The 13,243-nt window shown below is 44.0% G+C and overlaps 1 long non-coding RNA gene across 1 annotated transcript; it reads left to right on the top strand.

The window, feature by feature from the left end:
• Positions 1–793: 793 nt before the first annotated feature.
• LOC149864804 (uncharacterized) lies at positions 794–6,308 on the top strand. The gene is made up of 3 exons (XR_016442637.1): positions 794–884; positions 3,431–3,842; positions 5,694–6,308. It is a non-coding gene; the product is annotated as an uncharacterized LOC149864804 (long non-coding RNA).
• The last annotated feature ends 6,935 nt before the right edge of the window (positions 6,309–13,243 follow it).

Genomic DNA, 13,243 nt, shown 5'->3' with positions numbered 1-13,243 from the left:
TCCGGGTCAAATGAGAACAAAGTGGCTGAAGTGGCAATACCATTCAAGAATCCAGAGGTGAAAGCAGAACAGGTGGGAGACATCACCAGTGGCAGACTGCAGTGAATGATAATATCAGTCCTGGGAGCAAAATTAGAAAGTTTCAACATATATGCACCACCAGAGCAGGAAGGGAGGATGGTACTGCTTAGAAAGCCAGAAGTTTACATGATCTAAGGGAGACTGCAGATAATAGTGAGAGACTTCAATTGCATAATAGAAGCAGGTGACAAAAGAAGGGAAGGAGGAGGCAGAACTTTAGACAGTTCATCCAGATTATTAGCATATATAATTAAAGAAGAGGGCAGGAGAAAAAGCTCTCACTAAAACAGACCCCAGTGAAAAGAAACAATCAAGAACTGACTTTGTATCAAAAGAAATAGAGATGAGGAAGAAAGAAACCATATGTATAACATTTAGTGATTAACAGATGCTGAAGAGCCCTGTAAGGGGAAGGGGAAGATGGAAATTACATGTGTGACTGTTACAAGATCAGGAGGTATGTCAAGTGTGCATGAGACAGTATGTGGGGTGGAGAACACTTAAGAAATATTTTAAGAGTACCAGAGAATGGTGGAGGATGGTGAAGAAGAGGATGAGAGAAATGCTATTAAGGACTTTATTTGAATGTTTTAAAACTAGTTTATGAGTAAGAAACCTCTGGGTTTTTAAGGGATTGGGTCTCACTAAAAGAGAGTGCCTGAAGCTGGGATTGCATTAACTGAAATACTACACTGAAGAAAAGGCAGAAAAGAAGTGGAGGAAAAAGGACTGGACACACTTGTTTCACTAAGCCAACAGAGAGGACTGATGGGAGGGCCGGAGAGTTTCAGGTGGTTGCTGAGGTAAGCATTCTCCATGGGTTTCTGTATGAAGAAAAAGAGTTCTGAAAGGAGGTCTTTTGTGAAAAGTTGCTGGATGTCATTTAAGGGTTTAATGTATGTAGTTGTCTGTTTTTGGATATGTAGTTGTTTTTGGGATATGAAATGTTGGTGAAAGAAGGATGCTCAATGTGTGAAATATTGTAAGTGAAGGGTGATCAGTGAGGTTTTTTAATAACATTTTATTTTAAAAAAGGGTTCCCAGCAGAATCTCGGTATCCCTGGCTAAGATCAAATGTAGCATTTCTGGCACCAAGGAGAGGGTGTCAGGGCTGGCTTTGGTCCTCCCAGTGCTGGCCTGGTATTGCAGTACCTCCAGGCTCAGTGCCAGTTCCCTGTGGAGGGAACACCTGCCCGATATTTATTTTTTTTAAGTGTCACACACAGGAAAACGTTCCTATCATCACTTTTGACACCAGGGAGGGTGTTGAAGCTTAGTCCAGCCTCTCTGAGTACCAGCCTGGTATTGTGGTACCTCCTGGCCCAGTGCTTCTTTCCTGGGGGAGCAACTGCCTATTTTTTTTAAGGGGCATTGCCACCCTGCCAAAAAAAAGGTTCCCGTCAGTATGTTTGTCCAACATGGGCCATGTGTTTTATAGTCATGGCCAGCGTTGGCCAATCAATTTCATAGTTGGTTTCCATTACTGAAAACATGTTGCTTTTGGCAGCAATTTAGTAATAGTGTGTTTGATGAGGTTTCCTTTTATGCAATTATAAGATGAGGGCTTTTTTTCCCCATGCTGACTGAGGGGAATAAAACCCTCATCTTATATTCAGGTAAACACAGTAAGTTATATTTCAGTAGTTGTTACAATTCCCTTGCACAGTGCAAGTACAATGGACACAGTAAAAAGTATTTTTCTACATGTTTTCCTAGTACAAAGATGTTTTTGTTTTGAATGGGTATTACCTGAACCTGGGCATCTATACAAAAATGTGTAATGTTGCAACTAAAGATAAATGGTGAGAAAAAAATTGCTCTGAACCACCCACTGTAAACAGGAGCATATGTGAGTGAATGAGAGAGAGAAGGGGTAGATATTACAGCCCCAGTTCTCATTTTCATTAGGATCTCCATAGGGAACCTAATAGTGAGTGTATATATACAACTGAAGTGGAATTAAGTTTTTTCCTTACCCTTTCAGAATGGGGTAAAATGGTACTAGTGTGATTCCAACTTAAAATATATTGCATAACCTGAACATATTCTTACCAAAAAAGCCAACCAAACAAATAATTTCCCTAATCACTGCATGTTCTTTGGTTGCTTGCATATAATTTTATCACATAGTAAGCATGTGTAAAAGTTACTCACTTCTGTTGAGTTGGATTCAAATGCTGAACAGACCAGATCACAAATCTAAATGTGTTTGGTATTCATATCTCAGCCCCTGATAAAAATGCATCAGAAAACCACTAAGGAGGTCAGTCATGTATTCAGTTTATTTTAGGACTGGCAAGGATATTATATATCATCACTAATTTGAGGAGCCAGATCCTTGGCTGTAGTCCAAAAGAATTCAGTGCTGTTCCATATGCAGGGCACAAAGATGGCTTTAAATCAACTTTATACTACTAGTTCCCTAATCTTTAGGACACTGCCCTACATGCTCACCAATTTAGTGCCCAGCATAAATTAGGGCACTTTGGGGGCTGATCTACTTTGCTTGACCTGGTAATAGCTTCAAGGGACTATTCCAGAAGCAAAAGATCATCTACATCAGGGAAAATGGACTATTGCTTGGTTCTATTTCTGGTGGTGTTAACTTCCCACTTTTAAGCGAGCACATAATTTAAATCACCAGGGCAGTTTTGTATGTGATGCTTTGTGCTTTTTCCTCTTTGCAACGATGACTTTTAGGCAAGATATCAGGCTATATCTTGCATATGCTGCAGACTGAAATATAGAATCAAGATACCAAAGCTAGATTTAAACTGGAGCTCTGTATTGGCTAAATTACCCAGTTGAGAGCTAGTTTAAAGCTAGCACAGGTGTTGCTACACTACACCTGAGCTAGGCAGTATCTAAGCAGCCTTTGATGACCCTCATGAAAGCCTGAAGAGGGAAGAAAGCCAGCTGGAATAGATCAGCATAGTTCCACTGAGGCAGGTTTCCACAGAGCTTCAGAATGACTGAATGCAGTCTGTACCTCCTATTTATTTGCTTGGATTCAGGGAGTGCTAATGAGATTATAGCTTGGGGATTAGCAAAATGCTTTCTCAGGAAAATTATGCTGAACTGAATCAGGATGACTGACATACTAATGATATACAACCTAAGGAAAACTTGCTGACTGATTTTTCTCAGATTAATGAATTACTTATCACTCAAAATGAACTCAAGATATTTTTTGACAAGACCAGTGGAGACTGAAATAACAATATATCCACAGCACCATGCTGAAGAATTAGTCCATGATTTGTGGACATGGAAAAACACATGTCAGTCACTAATGCTTTTTGTTGTCTTTCTATGTAATTACCCTGCCCACTATTTCCTTTTTCTCTAGGTTGGACAGATTGAACTTCACCCTTCTGGAAAGAAAAAATGCTGACTGCAGTTTTTCACTACTTCCCCTTTCCCCCACTTTCCCAACCAATGGCTGATTCCTGGACAGCAAATAGAGATATTTTAGAAAAGTATTACTTGCTCCAATATCATGGATAGATAAAGGAGGAAGTTTTAGAGTATTTTTCTATGTAGTGTATATGTATGTGTATGTATACGTGCACAGAAGTAAAAGTAGTTAATAACCACAACATGAAAGAAAGGTCAAACTTCAGGGACTGGTTTTTTCTGTTGCGAGAGGTTTGCATAATCAGTGTAATTCAATTAGTTAATGAGAATACTGCTGATATCTACAGTCAAAAGCTGAGGACCTGAATGACTTTGGTGGAGCACCAGCTTCCAGCATCTATGAGGTATATCCTGGTTTATTAGCATTAGGTATTAGCAGTTCTGGGCAGTTTGGTGCCCCACATAAATGTGAACAATATCCATCCGCCATTATCCCATCTTTATGTATTGTGCTGCCTAACAATATTGAGGGAGAATTATTGAAATAATTTCTGGAGATACTCCCCAGATATAGCTGGCTTAGTTTACATAAATACATAACTCTGTAGCAGTACAGAGAGAGACAGAGCATGTGTTAATCTTACATACTTCTCCAGTGACATGACCCCTTGCTTTAATGGCAAATATTACCAACTGCAGTGTAAAAGCTGGGGTCAATGTTCCAAAGTGTTAATATTCCTTGTGGTGCAAACATGAAACAAGTATCATCTTAGCTGAGATGAGAATGGCTTGGTGATGAAGATTATAAGTGGCAGGAGAGAAGCAAGGAAATATGTTCAATGCCATAGCACATGTAGCTTTCCAGGGCATGTTACCACAGGCTAACCAAGAGACCACCTAATTCCTTTAGCATTGCATTTTAAGTCAGTGAATGGCATGTGTAATAGCTGTGTGATGAGGAAAGTTATCAGGCCTTCTCTGTTTCACTGGTTACTCATCTACATGATAGCTATTTTGCATGGACACTTCACGGCAGGGACAGACATTCAAAAAGCCTGAGCCTGAATTGATTCAATATTTGCAGGTTAGTCTAACCTGGCTAGGTTAAATCACTTTGTAACCAGACAGACATCCCAGACACATGGGCACATGTGCAGTGGCTCAGGCTAAAAGCCGGAGGGCACTAGAGCAGCCCTCCCTTCCCTTGTATGGGGGTGAGCTGAGAGAGGGCGTGGCCAGGCCCTGGCAGAATTAGGGAGGGTAGTCTCCCCTCCCCTCCTTCATAACAGAGCATTTTTCAGCTCTGATATCAGCATTTATCAGAAAACAAATAGCCTCTCTCATTAGTTCAAACACTTCTTAAAGGGGGGGGACATTACCAGCTGAGCTTTGATTAGCTCCAAAAAGCCCTAAACCGACACTGCTGTCTTGCACAGCATGGACCATAGCCAGCATGTGGTCAGCTAGCTAATGCTGAGGTGTCTGCATGGGGCAGAGGGGATGGGGGATTCCTGCTTAGCAGGGAGTGGAGAGGGGAGTGAAGGGAAGGGGAGTGGGAAAGCAGGCAGACATTGCTGTGCCTGCAAGTCTCTGCTGGAGCTGCAGCCAGGGAGCAGAGGGGAAGGGCTACCCCTGCTATGGATCAGAGAGCCCCGCCCAGCCCAGAGATCCTGCCAGGTTTCTAGGGGTTCCTGGTTAGTTAAATTAGCAAGAGGTCTGGAACGGACGCTCCATAATCCAGTTTGACCCAAATCATTTTATCAGGTTTATCTCAAACCGGTTTCAGCCATTTTCAAACTGGTTTGTATGCAATTAACATCTGTTCTATGACAGGTTTAAATCAGTTTCTGATCATTTAAACTGGTTTATGTGTAATGTCTGTCCCTAGCCCCAGTAATATAAAAAGTTCCATAATATGTCAGATGAACGGTCCATCTAGCTCAGTATCCTAACTCTGATAGTGGCAAGTAGTAGGTGCTTTAGAGAGAAAGTATGTCAGGAGGGCATATCTAAAGTAACTGAATCCTCCACCATATCTTTCCTGGCATCAACCATTTCTGGTTTAGGGATATCCAAGGATCTGGATGGGACAGGAACCCTGACTCTTCCATTTCACAGCTATAACCTCCTACATTTGTTTAATCCCTTCTTTGAACCTGCTTATACTAACTGCCTGTACAAGCTGTTGTGGCAATGATTTCCACAGGTCAACTATACACTGTGTTAAAAAGAACTTTCTTTTGCTTGTTTTAAAGATGGTCCTGATAATTTCAGTGGGTGCCCCCTACTTCTTTTCAAATGGAATTAAATGCACTTACATTCATTGTAAGGCCTCCTTTAGACTGCAAAATCAATATAAAAAGGACTTTACTAAGAACTACCTTGAAAACCCTTATGTTCTCTGTTGTCATCTAAAATTGATTAAATTAATAGATAGGTTGAGGCCCAGCCTGTGCCTTGCATTAGAACGCTTCCTAGTCTTAAAAAAACACAATGCAAGAAAGAGTGACAACTGGAGTTCCTGAAATTATGGCACTGCCCAATCTAGTCTGGAAGAGCTCTAAAGGAAAAGAGAAGAGGCACAAGTTGTGGGAGAAGCATGGATGACTACAAAGAAGAGAATCCATTGAGTTTACTCCAGCTGCTTGCCAAGATGCTGCAGAAGGGACTGATTCAGAAGCCCAGAGTATCTGTATTTGTCAATTAGATCTACTATAAAAAGTGTATTTAAAAACTAATTAAAAACACAATACAGCATAAAATAGAGTTGGAAGAAATCTCAAGCCGGAACTGATTTTATTGAATCTATGGTGAAAGCAAAAAAAGAAAAAAAATGACTTGGTTAACAACTATAAAAAAAAAATCATTAGTTTTTATTTTAAAAGTCAAATGTAACGGTGTCCAGCAGCAATACAGGAAAAGTCATGACTTGCCAAAACAAATCTTTTAAAACCTGATAATGTTTAGGAAATAAACATTTCAACCAATAGGCTTGCAAAGGTTCATGCCATTTCCTGTCTGAAAAGCTGTCATTTCCTGGAACAATATGGAGAGTAATAAAGTAAAAGGAACTCCAGTTAGGAAAAGCTGGCCTCTGAAATGTCACAGTAGTCTGGTATCTCTTTTGCAGAAATCTGTTCCATTCACAGGCCAAATGTGCATATGGAAAAATGGTTCCATTATGGAATAATGGTAAGTTCTTTGGCATTTGCCTGGATACATCAAAGGCTTTGGCTTCACCTTCCACTTTTTGCCTGAGAAGAGACATTTATCCTGTTATAACATTCATTCTGTAACCATTATTTCTAATGAGTTAACTCAATTGTAAATTATATTATATAAATGATGATTGCAGCTAATTGAAGGCAGTATTTTTTACTACTGTAGCAATGGAAGAATCAGAAGGGATTCTGGTTCTGATTAAGCTCTGGTTTTGGCCAAAGGCTTTTCTGTATTTTTTAAAAATTATTTGAATTAGAGCCAGCACCTGTTAGAAGATAATAGAATAGAATAAAACCACATTCTAAAACTCTTTAATCAGGAAACAAACTAGCAAAAAAGCATGGAGTACCCAGCTTCATTCTCCAATCAGAGTATTTGTTACTAGCAAAGCAGGATTCCTTTGAGACTATTCACTTTGGCCTTAGGCATAGGAAGAAGAGGAAACCTCCTGGGACTTACCCTTTTACTAAGCCATGGCTGTGATCAGAGGAAAAAGTAATTAGTTAGCTTTCCTGAGGCCTTGTTAATTAATAAGGGGAATGAATTTTAAATGTGTACAAATATATAAAATACCTTATTCTGCAGCCAGGTCAGATCTGAATTTAGGAATTTTAGGAACTTTAATCTGGCCAGAGATCAGGGGGCTTGCTTTCAGTTTTCTTAGGGTGATAGGGATTCAGATTGTTTTCAACATTTACTCACTAGTTTAAATGCTGACTAGAACCATTAGAAATATTGGCATGAGGAGCATCAATGGGCCTAATTCTGTTCTACCCTGTGCAAGTAAACAGAGGAGGTGGCTTTCCCCCGTTAGCTAAATTGCCTAAGTGATTAAGTTACTTGGGATCATAGGAAAATAGGGCTGGAAGAGATCTCACAAAGTCATCTAGTCCAGCCCCCTCCTTATGGCAGGTTCATCCCTGACTAAAACAGTGGCGATGCGCAGGGGCAGATGCACCCCCTGAAAGCACTGGCACACCCCCTTGCAGCCAGCGTTTCCCTCTCAGGCAATGAGCGGGGGGGGGGGGGGCAGGCGAGAGTGCTGGTGCCCCCCTGAAAGTGCCAGCCAGGGAGTGGGGGCACCATGAGAAACAATCCCCATGGTCCCCCCACATCTGATTGTGCCAACTGGGGGAGGAGGGTCATAGTTTTATAGTTTGTAGGGTCAGAAGAGACCTGAGCAGATCATCAAGTCCAACCCCCTGCCATGGCAGAAAAAAGTACTGGGGTCAAATGACCCCAGCAAGTTGTTCGTCTATCCTTGTCTTAAAGATCCCCAGGGTAGGAGCCAGCACCACTTCACTTGGCAGTTGGTTCCAGATCCTAGCCGCCCTGACAGTGAAGTAGTGCCTCCTGATGTCTAGTCTGAATCCACCCTCTGCCAGCTTGTGACCGTTATTTCTTGTCACTCCTGGTAGTGCTCGAGGGAACAGAGACTCCCCCGATGCCTGCTGGTCCCCTCTGACTAGTTTGTAACAGGCCACTAGATTCCCCGCTTAGACTTCTCTTGTGGAGGCTGAATAGGTTCAGGTCCCGTAGCTTCTCCTCATAAGGCCTATCCTGCTGTCCCCTGATCAAGCGAGTGGCCCTCCTCTGGACCCTCTCCATGTTGTCCACATCCCTCCTGAAATGCGGCACCCAGAGCTGAACACAGTCCTCCAGCTGCTGCCTGACCAGTGTCGCATAGAGGGGGAGGATCGCCTCCTTGGACCTGCTTGAGATGCATCTGTGGATGCATGACAAGGTGTGGTTGGCCTTCCTGACTGCATCCCCGTACTGCCGGCCCGTGTTCATCTTGGCATCAATGATGACTCCAAGATCCTTTTCTGCCTCTGTACTGATGAGAAGGGAGTTCCCCAGCATGTAGGTATGCTGCTGGTTCTTCCTCCCCAGGGTCATCACCTTGCACTTGTCTGTGTTGAAACGCATCCTATTCTCATTCGCCCACCCCTATAACCTGTCTAGGTCTGATTGCAGCCTATACCTCCCATCTAGCGTGTACACATCCCCCCCATCTTAGTATCACCAGCATATTTAAACATGGTGCTTTTTACCCCCTTGTCCAAGTCACTGATGAAGATGTTGAACAGTACGGGCCCAAGGACCGAGCCCTGGGGGACCCCACTGCCCACATCCCTCCAGGTCAAAAATGACTTATCCACCACCACTCTCTGTGTGCAGCCCTCCAGCCAGTTGGTGACCCATTTGACTGTGTAGGTGTCAACAGCACAGCCCCCCAGTTTTTTAATGAGAATGGGGTGAGAGACAGTGTCAAAGTCCTTCATAAAAGAAAGACTACGTCCACTGCTACCGCTGCATCTAAGGATTGTGTGACCTGGTCACACAAGGCCACCTGGTTGGTCTGACAGAACCTGCCTCTAATGAACCCATGTTGGTTGCCCTGAAGCATAATTTCCTCCGCTGGCCCCTAGTGGACATGTGCCAAGATAATTCTCTCAAAAAGCTTACCCAGGATTGAGGTAAGACTAACTGGCCTATAGTTTCCTGGGTCCTCCTTCATCCCTTTTTTGAAGATGGGAACCACGTTGGCCCTCTTCCAGTCATCTGGCACCACACCAGAGCACCACGAGTGCTCGTAAAGCCGTGCCAGGGGTCCCACAATGACCTCAGCTAATTCCTTCAGTACTCTGGGGTGGAGATCATCCAGACGAGCTGATTTAAATATGTCCAGTCCCTCCAGAAGTTCCCTGACTAGATCCTGACTTACCTTTGGCCTAGGTGCACCTCCCCTGGGCCCTGAGGGGGTCCTCGTGGGGGTGCTGATCTGGTCCCTGCTCAGGAAAATGGAGGCAAAGAAGTTGTTAAATAGGTTAGCTTTGTCGTATGGTATGATGACCAGATTTCCTAGCGTGTCTTGCAGGGGCTCCACGTTACCCGGTACCTTCTTTTTGCCCCGATGTATTTAAAAAAGGACCAGTTCCATCTCCACCTTGGCCTTCCTGACTGCACCCCTGTATCCCTGAGCAACCACAGTATAGTCCTCCCTGGTGATGGCCCCTTTCTTCCATTGGGTGTATGCCTCCTTTTTAGCTAGGTGACATTCCCAGATGCTTTTGGTGAGCCATGGGAGCTTTTGCGCCCTCCTGCCCCCTTTGATCCATGTTGGGATTACCTCCCTTTGGGCTTGGAGGATTGTCTCCTTAAGAAGCAACCAGCCTTCTGGACACCTGGCTCCCCTCCCCTCTAGGACCTTAGTGCCTCCCCACCTATTCTCCTTAGCTTATTCAAGTCCGCCCTCCTGAAATCTAGGGCTGCTGCTTTGCTGCAAGCCTTTGCCACCTTGCGCTGGATGGTGAATTCCAGCAGGCGATGATCACTGTCACCCAGGTGGTGGAGGACCTGTAGCCCCCTCACCAGGTTGTCACCCAAGGCCAATCACACTGAGCCAGAAATGGGGCACGAGTCTCCAGACTGGTGCCCCCCAACTCCATGAAGGCACCAGTTGCCCATGGACTAAACCATCCCAGCCAGGTGTCTGTCCATCCTGTTCTTGAAAATTTCTGAACACAGAGTTTCTACAACTTCTCTAGGTAGACCACAATCATAGTTAGAAAGCTCTCCTAATTTGTAACCTAAATTTCCTTTGCTGTAGCTTAAGACCATTGATCCTAGCCCTGCCTCATATACCACAGAGAAAACTGAATTTTTGTGTGTGGCCCTTTTTCATCTTCTCTATAATCACTCTTCAGATATTCAAGAGCAGTTTGACTCTTACCAGATCTCCACTCAGAATCCTCTTCTTCAAATTAAACAACACAAGTTCAGCCTCTTCTTAAGTCTTGTTTTTTCAGCCCTTAGTCATTTATGTCACTCTCCATGGGACTTTCTCCAATCTGTCCCCACTCTTCTTGAAGTGTGGGGTCAAAAACTGGATTTATTACTTCAAGTGAGACTTCACCAGTGCTGAATAGAGTGGAAGAATCACTTCCCTTGATTTACAAGTGACTTCTTTTGATGCAACCCAGTAGGCTGTTGGGTTTTTTTTCTCAACGAGAGCACATTGTTAGCTCATATTCATCTTATAGTCCACTGTAACCCTTCTCTGCACTTCTGCAGCCTAGCCAGCCATTCCTCAATCTGTATTTGAGCCTGCAATTATTCCATCTCAAAGGCAAGACTTTGCACTTGTCCTTTTTTAATCTTTTCTGATTGATCACAGGTCATTTTCCCAGTCTATCCAGGTAGGCTGGATCTTAGCTCTGAACACCAAAGTGTCTGCTATGCCACCCAACTTATCCATAAATTTGCTAAGCATAAACTCAACCCCTTCACCCAAACCATTAAGGAAGCTGTTGAACAGTACCGGACACAGGACAGACCTCTCAGAAACACTGTTTTATGTGCTCCCAACTAGAAACCGAGCCATTGATTACTCAATGTACCATAGTGCACAATAATCCACCACTTATGTATTCACTTTACAATACATTTGTCTAGTCTGTATTTCCTTAGCTAGTTAATGACAAAATGTCATGGGAGGCAATATCAAAAACCTTGCTAAAGTCAAGGTATATCACACCTACTGTTCTCCACTATCTGTGATAAGCCTGTCATTTTATCATAGCAGAAAATCAGGTTGGTCAGTTATGGGAGGCAGGAAATCCCAGAAGTTGGAAATCCAGGTTCTAGAACATTCTCAGACAGAGGGGGAACATTCCTATTTCGTAGCAGAGTGCCCTAGCCACCAAACTATGGATCAGGCAGGGCTGAGAGTACCCTCCTTCTATCCTGCTGAAGCTGGCCCTCTGGTAGCCAAGAGGGGTAGATCTGTCAGGCCCAAAAGCAACAAGCCAGAGGGCTGTATGATGCAGTGAAAAGGACCAATGGTTCATAAAAATCATAGAACTCAAGGGCTGGAAGGGACCTCAAAAGATTGAGTCCAACCCTGGGCAGGACTGGGCAGGACTGTCTTCAAATTGCCTTTCTTCAGTCCTCTACTCCCAATGTTGCCAATCAATTTGATCTAATGACTATTTGATACAGATTACAGAAACAGCATTAGGAATAAGAATCTGGGGCCTTCCCTGGATGGACCACAGAACCAGACTCCCTTTTTCTTGCTCTTCTTCTGGATGCATATATCCATCCTTTTGGGCTGTCGGTGGCTCATCTTCAAACCTACTGTGGCTGAGGAGAGTCAGCATGTGGGTTGCCTGTTCCCTGAGCAAATGAGGTCACCAACCTCTGTGTGACAGGGATGCAGGGGCTCCTGTGATTTTAAGCAGAGTGCAGTGGGCCAAGCCTGCTGTGTGGGGCTGCAGCAGAAGAGCATAGGCTGGCCATTAGGCAAAAGGGAAACCACTGTGTGTGGCTGGAGAGCCACATGACTGAAAGGGCTGGCTTTTCCATATGTAGAGACATATGCCTCTAAGCCATATGTTCTCTAAGACCAGAACCTGAGACCAGAAAGTGGGTAGTTGGGCCCTGCATGTGGTGGGAGAAGGAGCTGCTGGGAGTGAGGGGCTTCAGGAAACCAGCCCATAGACATTCAAGCTACCCAGAGGAGCTACATGGAGCAGCTAAAGGGGAAGTATGGCTTGTGGTGGGGTACTAACCTACAGTGGGGGTAAAATTAAAGTTGGAAGAGATTTTCTTGGATTTTGTTTCTGATTAAGTTTGACACCAAAGGGGTGTTATGGAGACCACAGGGGCACCTTCAGGGAACTCATCTTAGACTCTTGCCTGGGTCAGAGATCCCTAGAGGGGCTGGGCAGACCGAGAGCATCCTAGCCTAGGTCAGGAAGCCCAGGGGGCTGTCATAACAGGCAGAGCTGTGCAGCCCAGAGCCTGAAAGTGTGAGACCAGAGAGCTGGCCAAAGAGGCCAGAGAAACCAGGTGACCAGAGAGCCGAGGGGCCCAGAGCCTGAGAGGTTGAGATCAGGCCTGAGGCCCAGAAGCCAAGGTCTGGGGCAGTGGACCTCAGCTGAGGAACACAGCCAGAGTAGGAGGGCCAAGGCTGGAAGGCCAAAGCCCAGACAAAGGTTGGAGGCCTGAGGGGCCAAGTGCTATGCTGGGTGCCAAGGGGCTGTCTCTAAATTAGTGTTGAGTGACACCCGCAAGGCATGGCCATGGCTATGGGGGAGGCTGGAGGCCATGATTAATGCCCCTAAGGTTGGAAAAAGATCTAATATACACATAAGTAGAATGCACTACTACTTGCCAAGCTTAATGCTGGGATTTGGTCTTTTGTTTCTAAATTTTAATGGGTGATATCCTAGTCCCACTGAAGACAATGGAAATTAGAAACTCAGAATATGTTTCCTTTTTTCATGGTGTGCAAACATAGTAAAGTACACATCAAGAGATAATCTGCACAGAATTTTTCTACTGCCACCCTTAAAATTAGCTGTAGTATTCTTCTTTAGAAAAAAGTGACAATATGACTTTAAAACTGAATTTCCCAAAATCTAATTAGGATTATGACTTCCACATCTCTGCTAATCATTATGTGACAAAGACCAATGCCATCCTTATTACCTTAGGTTGCATATGCAAAGTAGAATTTTGAAGGCTGACATAACTACTACAAGCCATTAAAAAGTGACCTTTTCCATATGCAATC

Source organism: Crocodylus siamensis, chromosome 5 (genome assembly GCF_052110815.1).
Source record: "Crocodylus siamensis isolate JL-2025a chromosome 5, ASM5211081v1, whole genome shotgun sequence".
NCBI classification, from domain to species: domain Eukaryota; kingdom Metazoa; phylum Chordata; order Crocodylia; family Crocodylidae; genus Crocodylus; species Crocodylus siamensis.
The sequence above is the reverse complement of the archived record's forward strand: the minus strand, read 5'-3'. Positions and strand labels throughout refer to the sequence as shown.